General features: G+C 38.7%; 1 long non-coding RNA gene across 1 annotated transcript; it reads left to right on the top strand.

Moving 5' to 3' along the window:
• The first annotated feature begins 1,103 nt into the window (after positions 1-1,103).
• On the top strand, positions 1,104-5,173 carry LOC109167387. Its single transcript, XR_002051837.1, has 3 exons — positions 1,104-1,414; positions 3,631-3,756; positions 5,045-5,173. It is a non-coding gene; the product is annotated as an uncharacterized LOC109167387 (long non-coding RNA).
• The last annotated feature ends 477 nt before the right edge of the window (positions 5,174-5,650 follow it).

Genomic DNA, 5,650 nt, shown 5'->3' with positions numbered 1-5,650 from the left:
ACTCAGCTGTTCCCGAGTCATTCCCATTTTGATGAAGGTTTCTAGGTACAGCACATTGACGCTGCTTCCGGTGTCTACCAGGATTCGTCGAACGACAACGCCATTGATGTCCATAGCTATAACCAACGCATCTCGATGCGGTGTTTCACCGGCTGGTAAATCTCGGTCGGTAAACACAATGGGCTCTCGACACACCTTTTTAGGGTTCTCCTCGCGCCAGTACACCGTTCCGACGTATAACTGGCGGGCCCAGGCTTTTCTGGTGTTCGTTGAGTCACCACCTTCCGGCCCGCCGACTATCATGTTGATAACCGGCTTCTGACGCCACTGAGCCTCCTCCTCTTCGGGAGGTCCAACTCAACCTTTGGCTGGTGGGTGCACCTTTCAGTAAAATGTATGCCTATCTCGGAGATAATGCGAGTACTCGGAACCTTTTTGGTATTCTCCCCTCTGGGTGTTCAATCGTCTGTCCTTTTACAAGAATGGAAGAGCCTTTATATAGTGGCTCCTCCTCTACCGACTTGAAGGCCTTTAATGGCCGACTTCAAGGCTAATTAAGATACGGAGCCGTTGGACGCCATTACTCGGTCGACCAACGGCTCTCCCAGGCTTGTAACGGCCTGACCGAGTCCTGCTTTCAATGTCTTAACGGCTCCCTTTTAAACGAACCTCTTCAATGCTCTCAACGGCTCCTTGAGCCGAGTCCTTTCCTGGGCTTGGGCCTCGGTCGACTCCTTGTCTCGGCCTAAGCTCCTACTGGACTCCTCTTAGCAGCTCTGAACTGGGCCCCGTGCTTGGGCCTGGGCAGACTCCCGGACTCGGCCCAATTGCTCTTCGGGCTCCTCTCAACTCTGGCCCAGTTCTCCTATCTATTTTCTTTGGCGCCCTATCTCTTGGGCCGGGGTCCTCACCCCATCAATGATAATTCAAAAGTATCATCGCTTTAAGAAATTGCAAAACATAATTTTAACTAATTTTGTAAATTTGGTTACTTACAAATATTTTAATATTAGACATAAGTTTCGCGCGATGCGCGTACAAAATGCTAGTATGTATTATAATTATACAAAAGGGCCAAACCCAGTAATCACGTATTGCCCTATTGGCCCTATTCGCCTAAACCAAACCAGTAAACCCTCTGTCTCTCAATCGCTCAAAGACTCGGAACCTTAAATGCAGGCGCAACCGCAGCCCTCTCTGCCTCCCTCTGTCTCTCAATCGCAATCGCGGGCTCGCAGCCCTCTCTCGAAGACTCGAACTGATGGCTCGTCCTTAATCGCGAACCGTAAATCGCAGGTCGCCGCTCACCGCCTCACGCCGGAGTCGAGTCGCCGGTCGCCGGAGTCGCCGGAGTCGCCGTTCGCCGGAGTCCATAAATCCAGGTCTCCAGAATTTCAATAATCAAATATTCAAGGTAATTTCTAATTTTATATAATTCTATTTGTTCACTTTAAATTTTGTATTTAAAAAAATCATATGAATTACTGCTTTTAAGGGTGTGAAACCTTTCCTTCGTCTTTCAAACAAATAAACGATTTCATCGCCTTCCCTTCCCCATCGTTCGTAACTGTAACAAAAAAGATAACTCAACACCAAGTTGGTATCCACTTCTTACGAAGTGCCTTCGTAAGAAGTGCTCGAGTTCGACTCTCGAGGCATATTTATATGTCGAAGATTCCAGTCCTGTCGAAGGCTAAGTCCCTGATATAGCTCAGTTGACTAGTTTCAGTCTAGTGCCAATTCAAAGGAGAAGGCCCACAAACCTAAGATCCCAAACTGAAGGTGGAACAGGTCCCAAAGCGAACAACAAAGTTGGATGGAAAGACAGATAGCAAAAGCATAAGACGAAGCAATAAGTATAGTTGGCTTAAGTCGACCAAAAGTCGTTGCTTGCCTATTTCAGTAGGAAATTTGAACAGCTTCGCCTTCTTTGAACCTGAGAAAGCAGCTTTGCTTTTGAATCTTAGACTTCAACCACTGGCACTGGCTCACCGCCTACGGCCACTTTACAGTAGCTTCCTAGGGACTCTCTTTCTTCCATAGAGAAGGAACTTATCCTTAGACTTTTGGAGCTTTGGCTTTGGTTTGGACCTGTACTAGTCCGAGAAGTGAGAGCACCAGGTTGGAAGATGCTGGTTCGAGAGGACCCGGAAGAATGCTAGTAAGAAGGAGGCTAGTTTGCTAGGTTGTAGATCTTCTCCCTTATTCTAGTAGAGAGGAATCCCCTCAATAAAAATAATATCTTTCTCTACGCCGTCAAAAGCCTAATTGAGACAAATCAGCTCTTAGAGTTCTCCGGTCTTTGCTCTTGAAGATCCGCTCTTGAGAACCTCTATCTCTTTCTTCAAAGCCTCATTCGAAGCCAGTCAGTCAGTCTTAGAGTATATTACCCGCAAGTTCATCTTCTTTGATAGTATTAATATCCTATCCTGTCTATAATAGTTTATTAGACAGCCTCAGCAATCCAAGTTCCAGCTGGTTCTCAAACTTCAGAGGTAACCTTACTTGGTAGAGCTCAATCCCAAAATCAGCAGCAAGGTGGAAATTTCTATCAACGGAAAAATTAGTCTTGGCTAAGCCTTAGGCTAGTGAGTCCAAAGAGGCAGAGTCCAAGCAAGGCAATCTTAATTGGCATACTTCACTAAATCAGTCTAAGCCGGAAAGCTGGCAAAGTCTAGCTGCGTATTTCCTTAAGTCAAAAAGTCAAGCGGGTCGGCGTATAATTAGGGGTTGGAGGCTGTTTCGGGCTTGTATTCTTACTGAGCGAGAGTTGGACTCAGGGCTCTTTCTCGTCAAAGCAACTTTATTGATGAATATATATATTCAATCCATCCAGCCAATAGGTATACTGCACAGCCAACCTACTCTCGATGACAAATGAAAGCATAAAGCAAGAAGTTTTAGCAAAGGACTTGGGTAAATCATCATTTCCTTTCTGTGCTAGGAAGACTTTCATTCGCAGTCGTAAGGCCGACATGTCTTCATCCCGAAATAAGTTGATGCGGAATCTCGTCTCTTTGAAAGGTAACTTGAATTAGCAGTCGGACTGTGAACCATTTTCACTCGTTAGACCTCCCAATATAATTGATTTGAAGGACCGACGGAGCGCTAACTAGGAAGTCTTTACCGAGAGGCGTAGCAGAACACTAACCCAATCTCGAATAGAAAGAACGAAAAAAAACTACAAATCAATTGAAATAAACTGTGTTGTATCTGTGATTATGTGTTAGTGTTACTGACTTAGTGTGTTAGTTCATAACTTCATACGAATATGTTAGTTCATAACTCTGTGTTATTAACTCTGGTTAATTCATATAATATGTTAGTTCATTCTAGAATATGTTTAAGTAATTTAGTTTATTGAATTAAGTACACACTAATTCACAATGTTAGTTTATTCACTGTTAGTTATTTCAGCACACACTAATGTTAGTTTTTTTTTTTTTTGAAAGGACACTAATGTTAGTTTATTAAATGTTAGTTTATTAAGTACATACTAATGTTAGTTCATTCACTGTTTCATTATTTCACCTTTTAATTTTAGTATTAAATTCTTTTTTTAATTTTAGATTGGCAGTATGTGGAAGCATGCTTATTTTTATTTTTTTTTTTAATAATGAACTATGGCAGATAAGTAGATTGGCAGTAAGCAGTATGGTTGTATGGGCGTATGGCTATGACTTGTGAATTTTGAAGACCATGAAGTTCATATTGTTTGTTTATTTAGTATGTTTTGTGAAGACTATGAAGTTCATGGTAAGTTAGATAACCATTTATTAGTATAAACCATTTATTGTGAAGACTATGAAGCATGAAAATATGAAATTATGAAGTTCACTCTCGGTTTTTCGGTTACCGAAATAACCGACCAAAACCGACATAATCGGTTTCAGTCGGTTATATGTGTATGTTCGGTCAGTTACATAGGTTAAAAAAACACCGTTATTTTTTCGGTTATCGGTCGGTTATTAACCGTAACCGACCGATGCTCACCCCTAGGTAGTGGTCTGTAGTTTCCCGTTCGGGAGAGTCAGAACTGATAAGGGGAGGGGTAGGAAGTGGTCTAGATCGGGTATATGGAATGGGCTCAGTATATTTGGCTTAGTTATATGTAAATAACTTAAATAGGCAAATTATTGTGTGGACCATGGTCCACGTAGTGTTGTATGGACCATAAAAGAAAATATATTTTTAATGTACTAAAAGTACATTATTTGTGTACTGAATGTACATTATATAAAATAATGTACTTTTAGTTTTTAAATAATGTACTTTTCATGAATACAAAGTACATTTTTAATATACTAAAAGTACATTATTTGTGTACTAAATGTACATTATTTTATTGTATACAAAATATGGTCCATACAATAATGATTTGACTTAAATAGAGTTGGGCTGGCAGTTGGCCCTTTTCTTTTTTTCTTTTATTTTTGAGAATTTTTGAGATAACCCTTAGCTAGGCTAATACACTATGATATATATTGTTTGTTTGTGTGTGTGTGTGTGTGTACATATATATATATATATATATATATATATATATATATTATATATTATATATATATATATATATATTATATATATATATATATATGTACATGACATGTTTATGTATAATTGTAATTGTTATAAATATTAATTAATTTTTTTAGAGAGTTATATTCTAACCATTGTTAATTTGTTTGTTTATTTTGTAATTGGTTGTGTGCATATGTTGGTTATTTGTGTGTCCTCATTTGTCTAAATTTATTTTTATGTCCTTTTCCCTTTCAGAGAATAATAATTTTCAATCATATGAGAAAAATAATCTTATTACTACTGTATAAGTCTTATCCGTGCATCGCACGGGTACAATACTAGTTTAGTAAATATTTCGACGGAATTAACGACAAAATTTATTCCGTCACGATTTATTTTTTAAATTTTATTTCTCCCCACTCTTTAAACAGCGTCTCATTAGGGAATTTATTTTTTAATTTTGTTTTTGTTTATTTTATTTTATTTTATTTTTTAATTAACGAGGGAATTTATTTTATTTCAGCCCTTATTTACTAAAATTAATAAAAGAAGCTGAGACTCCAAATGAGACAGAGACGCTTCCCCATTCAGCCTAATTCAATTCTGCGGATTGAAGCTTCCGCCGACCGCTGACCACGACTGCCAACCACGACCAGCCTTGTCACAGCCGGCAGCCCACTCACCAGCGTTCAACAGCCACCGTAACAGCAGGTCAGGCAGCGTCTGAAATTAGTGATAACGCTGTTTTCCTTTCCTTTTTTTTCCCCCAAATTATGTGTGTTTTTGCTTTGCTTTCCTGTTGCTTATAAAAAAATGTGGTTGCTATTGTTATGATTTTGATGTGCTTCACTGGTGAAAGCAGAAGATATTGATGTTTTTTTATGCCTTTTCAAATTGCATTCTTATCTAACTGCTCATGTGGTTGACTGTAGAACAAAACACACACACCTTAAGTCTAGTTTGATTATTTGTTGTTTGATTTATTGTTGTTGTTTGATTTGTTGAATGTTCAGTCTTCACTGATCTTTAATAAAGACTTAACTAGTTATAGTTTAAGAATATAAATTTATAATAAACTAATTAATATGAGTTAATTATCATGTAAATAATAAAAGTCGTTACAAGTATA

This window comes from Ipomoea nil, unplaced genomic scaffold (assembly GCF_001879475.1).
Source record: "Ipomoea nil cultivar Tokyo-kokei standard unplaced genomic scaffold, Asagao_1.1 scaffold3151, whole genome shotgun sequence".
In the NCBI taxonomy this organism is placed as follows: Eukaryota; Viridiplantae; Streptophyta; class Magnoliopsida; order Solanales; family Convolvulaceae; genus Ipomoea; species Ipomoea nil.
This window is presented reverse-complemented; position numbering and strand designations above follow the sequence as displayed.